The following is a 17,279-nucleotide window of genomic DNA, read 5'->3' as shown; positions in this document are numbered from 1 at the left end:
ATGGTTATGGCATTTATAATACGTTATACGTTATAATCTACGCACATGCGCATAGTACCATCTTTCTTTTTTACCAATAGAATTGGTGATGCCCAAGGCAAAGTGCTAGGTCTAATGAAACCACAGGCGAGGTAGTCAGCCAACCGACTCTCAATCTCCTTGGCCTCACTAACACTCATACGATAAGGTGGTTTACTCACCGGTTTAGTGCCCGCCAGGACATCTATGCCATGTTGCACATCATGTGTAGGGGGTAAACCTGACAATAAATCATTTGAGAATACATCACTATACTCCGTAAGTAAGTGAGTCAGCTTTTGCCGTGCAAAAGGAGAAAGTAAACTAGACTTATGCTGGATGGACAATCTTGTAATGCATTTAATGTTTGTTTTACAACAATTGCACGTTGCTCAATAGAATTAGAATTGAGAGCACTTTGCTCTTTAGAATTGTTAGCACTTTGCTTTTCATTAAAATTCTTTGCACTTTGCATACCATAAGTTGAATCCACAACACTTTTGTCTTGAGAATTCACAAGACTTGGAGACAAGCTGTAACACAAAAAGACTTTGACTATTAAATCTGCTTTTTGTAAAAAAAAAGGCTGGCTATACATATAAGAGGTGTAGATGGTATATTTTTCTCACCAAGCAAAAGCACATGTTTTTACCATTGGCCATAAAGGATAAGGAATTGTGTTCATGAATGGTGTGCAATGTGTTCATGATTGGTGTCCATGTTCATAACTTGAAAGTCAAGGTTCATCATATGATCTTGAACAATAAGCTCAACCCCTTGAACTACCATGTCCCATACTTCTTTATCATTTCCAGAAATTTGTTCTACCACATACTTGTGGGAGCAGGGAGTCTCTGTAAGCTTCAATTTCTTGAGTAGCTTATAGTTCAGGAAGTTATGAGTTGCACCATCATCCACTAAAACACGAACACATTGTCTGTTAATAGTGCCATGTATGCAAATCAACTCATGGGGGCCCATCTACATCACAATATTTAGGAGATGAATCTAATGTGAGGTGTTGTACCGTCTGCATGGCCTTTTCTTTGCCTTACAAAAATGGACAATCCTTCTTGTTATGCTAGTCCTAAAGACATCTGAAACACAAATTGTGTTTCTTTGCACGCTCAATATCGGTAGTGCTGAGAGACCCACATGGAGTATCTTGTGATTGCTTAGGCTTCTTAGCCTCTTGTGTGGGCGCGGACAGGTAGATTGTCTCTTGTTCTTCTTGGAATGTGTGGGAGATCTACCTTGCCATTGGCTCTTAGCAAAAGTATTCTTAGAGTAGGGAACATTTCCATTCCTCTCTTGGTCATCATCATATCTTTGGGCATGACCGATGGTTCTTCCAAAGTTTTTAATGTTGGGTCTTGACATGAAGACGATAGTCTTTGTCAAGACCCCTATTAAAACCCTGTATCGTTTGGAGTTCATCTAGACCTTCTAGTTTTAATACGATTTCCCGATGCTTAGAAAGATATTGAGTGAGAGAGAGGCCAGACATGCGGCATGCATCTCATGCTAACTAATCCTTATGGTCTTCATTGGAATCCAAAAACTCTTTGGAAAAAGAAGCTTGCGCAGCCCAAGACAAAGGACGAGCATCTATTGAAAATGTCATCCACCACTTATAGGCCTTGCCTTTAAGAGATAAACTTGTTTCCACAGTTGTCTTGATATCTGGGGTGTGTCTCAGCTTATGAATATCACTCCATTTGTATAAGAACGTATTGACCGCATTCTTGTTGCGATCACTCTCTTCACCGTGAAACTCATGAATGGTGATATTTCTAAGTAATGCATTGCTACCTTCTGCATCTTGGGAAGCACTTGCCTCATGGACTCCTTGAGTCGTGCAAGCTTGGGTTCCTTGAACCGTGCCAGCTTGGGCTCGTTGAGCCGTCTGTGAATTCATAAATTTCACAAGTAGCTCAGTAAGGTTTGTAACATTTGCATTTAATGCACAGAGGTTGTGTTCAAGTACACTTTGGTGATTTTCCAAAGTCTTGAAAGCAGCCATGTCTACAAGGCCATGATCTCCTAGATCATCATCGTCATTCATATTAATGTCGTCAGCACCCGTTGTGCCCAAATTTAGATGTGCGTGCTCAAAATCAAAAGTGTGCGTAGGTGGGATAACCTCACTGGCTACACGCTAATGTAGAGAGAGAGAAAACGTCAACTTGTACATTGTAAAGTTTGAAGTCTTTGACCATTGTACTAGTTTTCCCTTATGTTGTACTTTTTCTTTTATGCATTGTAGAGTTTAAATTTTAAAGGGTTTGTGAGTCTAAGCTGTCGAACCACTTGGTCTGCTTCCCCTTTAACTCAATACCATAATCTTGAGCTCCAAAGGGAATTTGTGAAGGAAGAGGAAACATATCACCACCCATTCTCCTTGGGTTGTCACATTGAGAGCTTTCATGACCCCATTCTCCACAATTGTAACAATGTAAACATATCCCCTCTTCTGGCCATGTCTCTTAATCTACCACCTGTAAACCTCTCATTGCGTCCCTCGGAGGTCATTATGTATCAATTGTGTATATCATGTGCGTTCAATGCCTTTTTTTAAAAACTCCTTAGATGTGAATTTTTGACAAATAAAATATACCCTTTTTCTATTCAATCTATAATTTTTTAATCTAATTACATTTTATGGTATCCTTCTGTATGTAAAAATGCGAAAAAAATAAAATTTAATAATCCCTTCTGTTGCACTCACGTTGTGAGCGGGATGGAAACACACACAACGCCTCTATAATGACCCGACACACACTCTTGTGATGATACACACACACACACACACACACACACACACACACACACACACACACACACACACACACACACACACACACACACACACACACACACACACACACACACACACACACACAATGGGGCACCACTCGGCTTACACAACCCACCTGGCCGAGACAGGGAACACATTGATGGAGTGACAGGAGAGAGACTATCCATTTACCCACTCCACACAGAGAGACATACACACACACCCCCAAAAAATTCAGCTCAAAAGAGGATAATTTCTGATGCTTAGAGACAATTGAGCTTGGGCCAACACCAATGGGGAAAATAGCTCACACAATATGGGTAAAATATGCCAGATACAATCACAAACTGGAGTAGAAGCTTCGCTCATAGGAGAAACTTACACAGTCAAAATAGCAAAAAAAAAAAGTGAGTAATTTGGCAAAATGGACATCTCCATCGCGTCCGGAATGGCTCAAAACCCTAGTCTACAATGTCAAAGTGCTCAAATCCGATCTCGGATGATCAGTTTACGGCCAAAACAGGCTCCAAAAACAGCAAAAACACAGTTGCGGTTGTTCCTCCTCTTCTCTCCACGTTTTTTCTGGTCTTCTCTCTGGTTTTTCAGTTCTCACACTTAGCTTTATTAGTTGGGCACCTTTGGCCTTTTAGTTGACCTCAAACGGACCCCGAACATGCCAAAAAGTGGCCTCGCAGTGCATAGTTGTCACCCTGTTGCATCCATCCGCACACCTGGCACTCAACTTTTTCCAATAATGCATCCCGCTACCACGTGAAGTGGCCTCAAAATATGGTCCTCATGATGATCTTTTTGCATAATTATCACAAGAAAACGCCCACGTTGTGTCCATACTTATCCACGTGCAAATATTGACCCCATTCGGCCTCCTGAGGCCACTAGATGCCATCTGACGCACCTGCTTACCTCATGTCGGCGGCCCGTAAATAGATTTCTTGAGAAGTTTTACGTGCTACCAACTCCTCATTATTATAGAAAAAGCACACTCGTACTGGTGATAGTGAAAATCGATGCACTATGTACATGCTGTCCTAACTGTACACATGTGGGCCCCACGTAACCACCTGGCTATGGAAAATGGGCAATCCTTTATTCGATGAACCATGCATGTGTATATACATATGTGCAATCCCTTGCTCCAAAAAACTCCTGACATAATTTGCCCATCCTCTAGCCTGCTAGATCATTCATGATGAGCAGCAGCAAAGAGAGATATGCGACTTGCCGCATCAGAGGTCTCTTCATCCCTCACCAACATTACTTGCTCCACAAATAGCTCATCTTGCTCCACCATCATTAACCTGGCATGATATAATTTAAGACGCAATCCATTTACCCTTGACTTATGTAAAATCCCATCCAAGTTAGCCAGATGATATGTACCCTTTGGAAAACACTCCACTACCTTGAAAGGGCCTTCCCACTTAATTTGAAACTTCTTTTGGAAGGTGTTGTCCAACTTACTGTTGTAGTGCAAAACCAAGTCATGCTTCTTGATACCCTTACTTTTTGACCTTTTCATTTATCTTTGCCAAAGATTTATCCTATATCTGCCCATAATGTTCCAATGCACTCATCCTATCCAGCTGAACTTCTTGTAACTGTAAGAGCCTCTTTTTGAATGCATCACTAGGCAGCCCAAGAAACTTCTCTAGCATCTTTACTGCAGGCAACTCTACCTCCACAGGCAATAGTGCTTCCTTTCCATATACCAAATGAAATGAAGTAAACCCTGTACCTGTCTTCACCGAAGTACGGTAAGCCCATAATACACTAGGCAATTCCAAATCCCAATTCTTTCCTTGGTGCTCTGTCACTTTTGAAAGAATCTGTACCAACTCACCATTGAATCTTTCATTTAAGCCATTACACTGCGGATAATAAGGAGTGGTATGCTGATGCCTAATCTTTATCTTCGCGCATAAAAAGTCTAGCAGTTTAGCTCTAAATCCTGGCCCCTTATCTGAAAGTAGCGCCAGTGGCACCCCAAACTTGCAACATATTTCATCATACACAAATTTTGCTACATCCTTTGCAGTGATCATTTTTACTGCTATAGCCCCTGCCCATCTAGAAAGATAGCCCACTGCAGTCAAAATATAGCTTTTGCCCCTGCTTGTGATAGGTAACGGGCCTATTGCATCAATCCCCCACTTTTCAAACACATCAAATGCCATAATGGTTTTCCGTAGCTCTAGCTTCAACACTCTCTTCCCAAATGCTTGACACCTATTACAAGACCTACACCAATGGTGAACATCCTTGTGCAAACTAGGCCATACATACCCCTCTTGCAAGATCTTATGCAAGGTGATATTTAGAGCAAAATGGCCGCCACATGCGCCTTCATGATTCTCTTCCAACACTCTATAAAGCTCCTCCCGCCAAGGTACACGTCTCAACACGAGATCGTCCCCTTTCATGTAGAGGACATCACCAATCAATTTGTACCTGTATGCTCTATGCACAAAACCATACTTCTTAGTCTTTTGAATGTCCTTCAAATGATTCTTGTTAGCAAAAACTCCTCTTCTTGAGCCAAAATTTTACGGCCATGGTAAAAGGTAAATTGGTCCTCAACACAAATAGCTCCCCAATCATGCTTTGAGATGCTTCATGTGCCTCTCCATTTAGAGCACATTCAATGTGTCTAATGCTCCATGCTTCAAACTTTTTTAATAGGCCTTTAATTCTGAAACACATTTCCTTCAATGAGGTGTTCTTGCTTTTCCACACACCCAACACTTGCTTCACAACTAACAAGGCATCACCTTTTATGCTCAACCTTCTAATCCCATGCTTCAAACAAATGTGTTATCCGGCTTCCAAAGTAGCATATTCAGCCTCATTGTTACTATGTGCATCCAATTTGAACCCTCTCTTACGTGACTAGATTCCCCTCCGGATCATAAAGTGCTATACCCCCTGAAGCTGCATCATGGCTCTTCCTGTATGAGCCATCAAAGAACAACACATGTGCATTGCTGAGCTGTGGCACTTCTTCAACTACCTTTCTCACCACCTCCTCCTTAACAATAAGGGGATTCTCCTTGTAGGTCAACAAATCAGCTAGGGTGGCCCTTGTACTGTCTTCCACTAGAAAAGAGAACTCAAACTCTTGCAGCTCAATTACCCATTTCTTGACCACATTTGACATGATAGTGTCATTAATTAAATGTGGCAAAAAGGTATAACTCGTCAAGAAAACAAAAGGTCGTGGTAGCAAATAATGACGAAATCGTCGACAAGAAAATATTACGCTGGCCATCACTAGCTCTACTTCTGAGAATTTTCTCTCTGCTACCAACTTCACTCGGCTTGCACAATACACTAGCCTCATATAATGGCTGCCCTTCCCCTTTTGCAATAGCATGGCTCCAATGGCATCATCCCCTACTGATGGATTTACATAAAACACTTGCTCCCAATCAGGAGCCTGCATGGCTGACAACCCCCCTAACACCTCTTTCACCTCTTGAAACACTTCTTCACACTTGTCATCCCATTGCAATGATCATGCTTTGCCACTTGTTGTAATGGATAAAGGAACTGTGAAGACAATGGAATAAACCGCACCATGTACTTCACTTTCTGTATAAAGGTTGCCAATTTCTTTGTACTCGTAGGTGATGGAAGAAGAATAATAGACTTAACCTTGTCTGGATCAGCCTCAATACCATTTTCTGACACCATATGACCCAATAACTTCACCCTTGGCTGTGCTAGATGACATTTCTTTGGATTAAGTTGTCCTCCACATTCATCATATCGAGCCAATACCATCTGCAACTTCTCATGGTGTTCAACCCTACTACTATAGACACAGAAGTCATCCATAAAAGCTTTAACACAATTACCAATGAATGGTTCCAATGCCCAATTTGCTCTCTCTTGATAGAAAGATGGTCCATTTGACAACCCAAATGGCAATACTGTGTAACAATAACAGCCCCATGGTGTAATGAAAGATGTCTTTGTTCGGTATTTAAGAGCAATCTTCAATTGAGAATAGCCTGAAAAACCATCACACACACTGTACCTCTCATAACCTGCCACTGAATCCAAGATCCAATCAATGAATGGAAGAGGATATGGGTTCTTCTTAGTGGCTGCATTTAAGGGTTTAAAATTTACACAAATCCTCCACTTTCCATCCTTCTTTGGACTCACTACTACTGGACTCACCCATTCTGTGGTCTCCACTGGGACTATGAACCTTGCCTTCAATAACTTGTCCACTCTTCCCGCAAGGCCTCCATTTTCTCTTGACCCATCCTTCTTAGCCTTTGCCGCACTGGCTTAGCACCTTCTTTCAGCTCTATATGCATCTCTTCTCCCTTGAACCTCTGATCTCTTCATATGAAGTAATGAACAAATCAGGAAAACTAGCCAGCATGTGCTTCTCCATAGCTGAGAGGTCTCCACTGATCATTTGTGTCATCAATTCCTGCTTCAATTCAACCTTTGTTTGCATCAGCCCTTCAATCACTTCAAAAGGCCCTTCACTTTCATCTTCAACTTCATTCGCAAATGCGACTAAACCAGACTCCTGGATTCCTTTGTCCATCAAAAGAAATGCAACATCAACATCCTCATCACTGCTGGTAGTGCTATCACTGTCCTCATCAGTCAATGTGGAATAGTCTTCATCACTAGACTCATTCTCATCTTCATAAAGCTCCTCCAATTGTCTCCTTGTGTCCACATTATATAGCTTCTTGGCACCCGTCTTTCCATAGAGACTAATCGTACCACGTCTCCAATCTTGAACAACTCCCACTGCACGTAACCATGGTCTGCCCAATATAATAGGATATGCTCCCAACCCCGTTGGCATCACATGAAAATCAACCACCGCCTTTGCATCATACGCCTCCACTTCTAAGATTTTTACAACACCCAAACATTTTACTTTCTGATGGTTTGCCAATCTGATCCAAAAGCCTGACACCCCAGTCACTGTAAGACCCATCTTCTCAACGCATGAGTGTGTTATGACACATATTTGGGCTCCACCATCCACATAACCTTGTCCTAGATTTTTTCTTTTGTGCCACACATCTACTATTGGACAAATGTCTGGTAGCTCATCCAGTGCCAACACCTTTACTGAACCTCTCTCTGGCTCTTTCTCCATTGGGTTAACCATCCTCTTCCATGGTCTCTTTAGCTTAGGCACCATCTCTATAAGCTACCCAAAAGTAACATCTGCCTTCCTGCTTGTCAAATCCTCCTTCAAGTCATAGCTTAATTGCCCATCCCCTAGTGGAAAATATGAAACATGAAACTTGCAACGAGCCCTCCTTTTCCTCTTGTCCTTGACATCCTCGCCTTCATGGCTCTTTCCCTTCTTCTTACTAGGACCTGGGGCACTTCTTCCTTCCTTGTCCTCTATGGTCCTCTTCCCAATAGGCATCACTAATGTATCCTCTAGCTTTGATGCCTTCTCCAAGGTAGCCACACACATTTGTCTTTCCCTTTTCCTCTTGGGTTAATCCACTGGTTCCTTCTTCTCCCTTAATTTCAATTCCATAATCATTTGACCTAGTTAGCACCTGTCTTGGCAATGGATACATGTCTCAACCCATCCTTGGTGGCTTATCACATTGCAGGCTGATGTTACCCAACTCTCCGCAATTATAACATGTGGGTGTCTGCCTCCAGAACCTACCATTGCTTTGTCCAACACCATTCCTGGGCCTTTCTTCACCTCCTGGCTGATTTGCAAACCTCCCTCGACCTCGATTATTTCCCACTTTACCTAGCATGTTTAGGCTGAGATTCTTCATTAAATCTACCACTTACCTCATGTCTTGCCTTAGCCCATCATCTTGCACTGATGTAGTGACTACTTCTGGCATAACCTGAGGAGTAACAGAAACCAGTGGTTCATGATGCACCCCTGGCATGGGACCTTGTAAAGATTCCATAGGCTGAAATTCAGACCTCATGGGCAAGGATTCCACCCCTAACTGGCTCATTTTTCTCAGCTTCCACTCTTTGTTCCTTGCTACCTCTAGTGCATCTTCATATGTCCTAGGCTTCTTTAGCTCCACTCTCCAACGTATATTCTCCCAAAGACCAGCCAAGAATCTGTCCTTCTTTATCATGTCAGGTGGGGGTACCTGTGGTGCTAAGGCCTTGAATATCCGCTCCCATGCCAATGAGAACTTACGTATGTACGCATCTACTGGCTCACCTTCCTTTTGCACCAAACCTTGTACTTCTTGCCACACTTTGTAAGGATCTTCCGTCTTCACAAACTCCACTTGAAATCCATGCCCTAGATTGTCCCAACTCAATCTTACAGGTGGATCAACCACACACAACTCTTCTTCAAATGCTTTGGACCAAACTCGTGCATCACTCTTCAAACAATTTGGAGAAGACGTAACATCTGCGCCGGGTCATGAATCTGGTTGCTAATACAGGCAACCTCCATCTTTTCCAAAAAGTCTTCCACATCTTCATCACCTCTTCCATGAAACTCCGGATAAGAGAAAGCCATGACTACCCAAGTTTCAATGCTCTACAAACCCCTTCTACCACACGTGCAAGAACCCAAACTCTTTACTGACCCCAATCCCCAGAAACTTCAATGGAGCTCAACTTTAGATAAGGACAAACACATACAAATCAAATGAGTTTTCATAGTTAATCATTGGAATTACAACAGGCAAAGGACATTCCAGTATGTCTCTTAATCTTCTTGGCCCGAACATAAAGACTATGCGTTGCTGGAAAAAAATCTTCTTGGACACATGAACATTTATCTGGATTCTTTGAGTTAAACGAAAAGGAGTGAATTGAGGACCATTTTGATCATCCATTAAAGTCAACCATGTAGCTCCCAAGAAAGCACACCTGTCTTATCCTCTGATTTTCCCAAAATTTAAGCAGCATAACATCATAAATGGCTTAAAAGACCAAAAGACCAGCCATCATAACTTGGAAAAATTTTGACAGAGTTTCCCCAGAAGTAGAGCAGTGAGAACCCAAAATATAGACTATATATGTATGCATAAGCTGCCAACAATAGAACCCGAGCATCAAGTAGGAATCACTAGTACATAGCCTATGGCAAGGTCACTAAAAGGATGCTCCAACTACCTGTATCACCGAAAGGATCTCACATTTGAGAATCCCCCAGCTCAATAAAACTTCACGTTATCGACCCTCTCACGAAAGCTTATGTAAATCTCATATAGTCAAGTCTCAGAAATGACTATCTTCTACACCAAGTCTCAGAAATGGTTGGGACTGCCAAATAAAACCAAGTATGGCTCCACAAAGGCGTACAATGGCAGTTTTCACAAGTAACGTACAATACCAGCAGACAATGCGCTCAAACAGGCGCCAAATGATGCATACCCACGGCAACTGCAAGTGACTCTCGCTTGTCAGTGTATCACTCTACTCTAGCTACCTGTACCTGTGTGAATCGCCTGTACCTGTGCCTGTCCCTGTAACCTATAGTCTGCAACCTGTAATCCCGAATCTCGAAGCTTAAAGCTTGAAGCAGAAGGTATTCGAAGAAGATCCTCCGTGGGGGCGTCAAAAGAATGTGAGCGGGATGGAAACACACACAACGCCTCTATAATGATCCGACACACACTCTTGGGATGATACACACACACACACACACACACACACACTATGGGGCACCACTCGGCTTACACAACCCACCTGGTTGAGACAGGGAACACACCGATGGAGTGACAGGAGAGAGACTATCCATTTACCCACTCCACACAGAGAGAGACACACACACACCCCCAAAAAACTCAGCTCAAAAGAGGATAATTTTTGTTGTTTAGATACAATTGAGCTTGGGCCAACACCAATGGGGCAAATAGCTTACGCAATATGGGTAAAATATGCCAGATACAATCACAAACTGGAGTAGAAGCTTCGCTCATAAGAGAAACTTACACAGTCAAAACAGCAAAAAAATAGTGAGGAATTTGGAAAAATGGACATCGCCATCGCGTCCGGAACGGCTCAAAACCCCAGTTTACAATGTCAAAGTGCTCAAATCCGACCTCGGATGAGCAGTTTATGGCCAAAACAGGCTCCAAAAATAGCAAAAACATAGTTGCGGCTGTTCCTCCTCTTTTCTCCACGTTTTTTCTGGTCTTCTCTCTGGTTTTTCAGTTCTCACACTTAGCTTTATTAGTTGGGCACCTTTGGCCTTTTAGTTGACCTCAAACGGACCCCGAACAGGCCAAAAAGTGGCCTCACAGTGCATAGTTGTCACCCTGTTGCATCCATCCGCACACCTGGCACTCAACTTTTTCCAATAATGCATCCCGCCACCACGTGAAGTGGCCCCAAAATATGGTCCTCATGATGATCTTTTTGCATAATTATCACAAGAAAACGCCCACTTTGTGTCCGTACTTGTCCACGTGCAAATATTGACCCCATTCGGCCTCCTGACGGCACTAGATGCCATCTGACACACCTGCTTACCTCATGTCATCGGCCCGTGGATAGCTTCCTCGAGAATTTTTTCTCACTACCAACTCCTCATTATTATAGAAAAAACACACTGGTACTGGTGATAGTGAAAATCGATGCACTATGTACATGCTGTCCTACCTGTACACATGTGGGCCCCACGTAACCACCTGGCTATGGAAAATGGGCAATCCTTTATTCGATGCACCATGCATGTGTATATAAATTTTCCCAATCCAAACTCTTCAAGGATCCACACTCCCATTACCCTACGCCTCCTTTAAAAACTGCCATGCTCCCAATAAGCATCTAGACATGGGTCTGGAGTCTGAGGGGTCTACAAAAGAATGCAAACTTTCCTTGCTGCTACTAACCCGGGAGTCATCGTAGAGTGCCACTGATCAAGTTTTTGCTAACTCAAAAATATCACATTTTACACTCTCATGATACTTGTCATTTCCTCTAGCAAGTGGTATGTTGTAGGTTGCATCCATGAATAAGCCCGTGTGTTTCTTGCTTGGCTTTAACCCTTCCTCTTTTCACTAATAGTGATGCAATCCCTCTCCCTTGAATCTTAAAACCTTGGCACTTGCTACCACTACTTGACTTCTCTACAAGAGACTCTCCTTCCATCATTTCACAAACCTGTGGTATTTTTCTCTCACTTTCTTGAAACCTTTACAAATATCTCCCCAAAGCAAGGTAGAAAACATAAGTTTCTTCCTCTTAAGTTTTCAAACCATACCACCCTTAGATGCTCCCTCTCCCTTTCAGTATGGAAAAATAGGTCCCACCTTGGAACTATTCCCGCAACACCATGCTAAAAGTCTACACCAAACCTCTCTATGGATTTGTGGCAAAGAGCCTTTACTACTTGCAACAACCTTGCAGATTTCTACCTCTCCTTCAAAATTGGGCTAACAAATTATGGTGCTTTATTACCTCTTCATTGCCACCCTACTTTAATATTCAAGTTGTTTGAATCAGAATAGAAGTCCTTATTATATCCTATGAGAGCCACATCTTTGAGCTTTATCTCCAAAAATTCACAAGGCTCCTTCAACCATCCTTTGTGGGACTTTCACCCGTTTGCTAAATTCATTCAACTTTCCTTAGTAGTATCCCCCTTTCCTCCCTCAATACTTTGAAAGAAGTACTAATAATTTTTACCAGACTATCACTAAGGGTGCTACATTAAAGGCCCCTTAAGATATCTAGTCTCTCCTTTTGTGGACATAACTTTTAATAAGTATCTTGCGACTCATGAAAGACTCTATCCCCTTGAACCAATTTTTTTGTGGTGGATGAAACCTCACTTTAAGAACCTATATGTTTTTATACATATAGATGGACATTTCAAAGAATAGCTATAGGTTATACCTTACATTTATGACCCACTTGTGCCCTTATTCCATATCTATAAATCCATGCATTGGTTTGTTACTCCCAAGGTAGAACCTTTTCACTTCCATTCAGGAGAGCCTATCTCATAGTACACTTGAGTCAAGCCCTTTAATTTTTTTCACCTAACCATGTTTCCCTCCAAGAGCTTACCAACTTTCCCTCATAAAGTGCTCACCAAATTTTCCCTCCAAAGTGCCTATATAAGCAAGAGCCTCAAAGAGAGAATTTTGTATTCATGGAATGCTCTGATGAGACTCTATAAGTCGAAACGCGTTGGCAAATGCCATGTTTTAGTAAAATCTCTCTTGTTCCTTTGTGGCTCCCTTCCCTCTCTTATGCTTATGTGAAGTACTCGCACGCTTGGCTTTTATCATTAACAAAGTTGCTTCCATAGCCACGGCCATATCCATAGCTTTGACTTCTTTCACCTCTTATTATATGCAAACTAAGATTCTTCATAAGACCTATAACCTCTTGCATATCCTTGCAAAAAGCTTTCACATCATGAGAAGCTTGTTGATCATAACCTCATTATAAGACCTATAACCTCTTGCATCTCCTTGCAAAAAGCATTCACATCATGAGAAGCTTGTTGATCATAACCTCATCATAACTTGGCTCCCTGATGAGGACCCTTGGTTTCTCCACAGCTTTCACTTCCACCTTTGACTCGACATTGACTCCAAGTTGACGAAGATGCTCTGCTTTCCACTCTTTATTCTTTGCAATTTCAACTGCCTCCTCAAAGGTCCTTGGTTGCTTAAGCTCCACCTTCAAGCGCAGGCTACTCCTCAAACTTGCAAGAAACATATTCTTCTTCAACATGGCTCAAAAAATCTCAACCCCCAAAGATGTACATCACTTTGTCCATAACGCATTGAATGCCTTCATAAAGTCTTCTATGGTCTGGCCTTCACACTGTACCAAGCCTTAAATAGACTGCCATACCTTTTGTGGGCCTTCCACATGTTGAAAGTGTGTAAGAAAAGCATGTCTTACAATTTCATACGTCATAACTTGAGGAGGTTGGAATGATTTTAGCTCCTTTTTGTAGACTTCTTCCAACCATTCTTTAGTGCATTTCAAACAGAAGTACAAGATTTGAAGCACCAACGTTGTGTCTTGCTTGTCAGCAAGAAGGAAAGGAAACTCCATTTTCTCAATGAACCCTTTGACACTTCCATTCTATTTCCGACTAAACTCAAAAAAACTAAACACCATGTCTTCCAAAATATGTAAACTGAAGGTAACTTGAAGCCATTTCTCAGTGGCGGGCACCAAAACACTGTTGGGCAGAAGGAAAAGGGGGACACCTCTATAGCTTTTTGGCCCAAGAGAATTAAAACTTCAACCTCAACACCAAAAAGTATACCAAAACCACTCTTCATAAACCCCAACCAAAAGCCCTATGCTCCCTTGGGAATTTACAAGCACACACCCACCTAGAGGACCATAGCAAGGTAATAAAGAATCCTCTTTTTGCGTACTTAATTTTTGCACGTGATGTTAAAGAATTAAATTAGTCAACCAATCAAAGCACGAATTTACAGCACATGCCAATCAATGAATATGAAGAAAAGGGCGGGATCCCTTCACATTTGAACATCACAAACCCAAAATTACAACATCAACTCCACAATTCATAGATACATGCCCTCCCAATGTGTTTGCACATAATTTGCCACTAGGGTGTCATAGTAGTCATAATCTTGCAGAGAACTAGTCGTAACATGAAGAGAACAACTCCAATTGGGGCATTTTAAATCTTGGAAGAAAGCTTGAAAAATGATTGGCAAGAAATCTTAAGATGATCAAAATTGATTCTACATGTCGCTATGAGAAAAATTGACGCAAAGAGAGAGCTGTCCCGGTACGACTACACATAGAGAAGGCAAGGTGAGGGCAAAAAACTGCATTCAAAGGTATTAAGGAGGCACAACGAGATAAAAACTAAAAATTTCTGAACTTTGGTTGAACATTTATAAGTTTTTACACGAGGTTTGGTTATATGCAAGTCTCACTTCAAAAAACTCACTTACAGGCACTTATAGTTACCCGACAGCTGGCGCTACACTAGCGACTTGCCCTGCATATACATGTGCTTGCTAAAGAAATATAAAAAGACCACAAAAGAAAGCCCACACAACCTTTTTACATCAAGCGTCATGTACATATGTATTAATTTTCAAAAAACGAGGTGTCAAAAATGCACCCAACATAGTTTGCCACACCTTAGCCTGCTAGATCATTCATGATCAGCAGCAAAACAGAGATCCTGTAAACTGCATAAGGGAGTCTTCATTTCATTTTCATAAGCATCCACATGATCAAAAAATTCCTTAAAAGAAGGCTCATCCTCAATCATAGTCATCAACCTTGCAATATACTTCTTCAACCTGTAGTCATTCAAACGTGCTTTATGTGGGGTACCATCCAAGTCAACAAGTTGAAATGTGCCATTTGAAAACATTGAAAACCAAGAAAGGACCTTGACACTTTACTTGAAACTTCTTTTGAAAAGTTTTATCAAGCTTACTAGTATTGTAACAAAGTGTCACCCGTATTGATGTCTTTGTCCTTCACCTTCTCATTTGCCTTTGCTCGTTTGTTCTTCAAGGTGTGCTCATAATGCTCAAAAGCTAGCAACCTATCTAATTGTACACATTGTAAATATAAAAGACTCTCCTTGAGTGCATCATTAGGATCATATTCAAGCTTCAACATCAGCTTCAAAGATGGTACCTCCACCTCAATAGGAAGTAAAGCCTCTTTGCCAAAAACTAGATGGAAGGGAGAAAACCGAGTACCTGATTTAATGACAATCTTGTAAGCTCATAGAGCACAAGTTAGCTCTAAGTTTCAACTCTTTACATTATATCTTGTATCCTTGTGATTTCTCCATTAAACCTCTCATTCATTCCATTGCAATGGAGATAATATGGAGTAGTAAACCTGCTATGCACATGAAGCTTCTTACATAGATAATCCACCAGCTCTCCCCTGAAACCTAGACCCTTGTCAGAAAGTAACTTCAATGGCATGCCAAATTTGTAGAAAATATATTCATATAAAAATTGAGAAACATATTTACTCGTGATTTTCTTAACAGCTTCGGCTTTGGCCCACCTGAATAGATAGTCAACAATAGTAAGTATGTAATATTTGCCTCTAGCTGTCATAGGTAGAGGACCTATTGCATCAATAGCCCACTTCTCAAACACATCATATGCCACAATGGTGCCTCTAATTTCTGATTTGAGAACCCTTTTTTCCACGCTTTGGCACTCTTTACATGACATGCACCAATGATAAACATCACGTTGAATGCTTTGGCCACACATGCCCCTCTTACAAGATTTTACGCAAAGTGATATATGAAGCAAAGTGACCACCACAAGAATCCTCATGATTCTTTTCTAAAATTGTATAAATTTTCTCTTTCCAAGGCACTTTTCTCATCACAAGATTAGTCATTTTCATAAATAAGGAATTGAAGGGAGCAAAGCGTACCCCGAACCCCGACGGCCTCTAAAACACTGGGGACAGAATGACGCACCTCGAGCTTGTCATGGTAAATCAAATAGGGGACACCACCTAGATTCAGCGGCTAGGACGCAAACAACACACCACCATAACAAAGTTTTCATCCAAGAGAGATGGATGCTTGGGAGTAATGATGAAGAGGAAGGGAAATGAGATCAAGTGAGAGAGAGAGAGAGAGAGAGAGAGAGAGAGAGAGAGAGAGAGAGAGGGAGGGGGTATTGCGGCTTAGTACTTAGGCACCACAGAAGGATGGCGAATCTGCACACCCTTCACACATACACAAGCTCACTCCAAACACAAGACTAGGTGGCGATTCCGCACACCTCACATGGGCAAAACATTGCAGGAAAACATACTCACAAAACCTCAAGATTTATTTAGAGAATAAGGCGATGAAATGGGGAGCATAGGGTAGGGGAATGAGAATAAGGGAGAGAGTGGTAGAGCACATGGCGGATAGGTGAGAGTTTATGGCGAAGACTTGCACGAGGGTTATGGCCATCATCCTTCATTTAGATGCCCTTCATCTTCCATAGCCCAAGGGTGTAGAGGTCATGCTCAAGACAAGCATGGTGATTGCGGTGATGGTGATGGTGTGGGTGTGTGTGTGTGCACTAGGCACACACAATGCATAGTGTATTCTTTGGTGATGTTGTGTGTGTTTTTTTTGTCATGGTGAGCTCTCATGGACTCCTTATATAGGGAAGGAGGAGAGGATTTAGAAATCTTTCTAATTGAAGTGAGTGTCCCACTCTGGTGACTAGGAAAATGGGGTGCATGTGACTGTGGCTCCCATCTTGTCTCCTCATTATTTAAAATACCAGAGTCAATAGAGAGAGAAGAAGAGAGAATGTGGGTAGGATGTAGAGGATAGGAAATATTTACAATAGTCTAGCTTTGGCTAGACATAAGCTTATTAGGGAGAGAAGAGAGAGGTAAGAAATTTACAAGAGAGATTGTCAAAGGTGGATAGTTGTTGATGAGGATGGATCCTCCAAAAATGGTGATAGAATCACTCTAGACTTGCCAAGACCTCATT

This window comes from Adiantum capillus-veneris, chromosome 11 (assembly GCF_014529385.1).
Source record: "Adiantum capillus-veneris isolate H3 chromosome 11, ASM1452938v2, whole genome shotgun sequence".
Lineage (NCBI taxonomy): Eukaryota > Viridiplantae > Streptophyta > Polypodiopsida > Polypodiales > Pteridaceae > Adiantum > Adiantum capillus-veneris.
The sequence above is the reverse complement of the archived record's forward strand: the minus strand, read 5'-3'. Positions refer to the sequence as shown.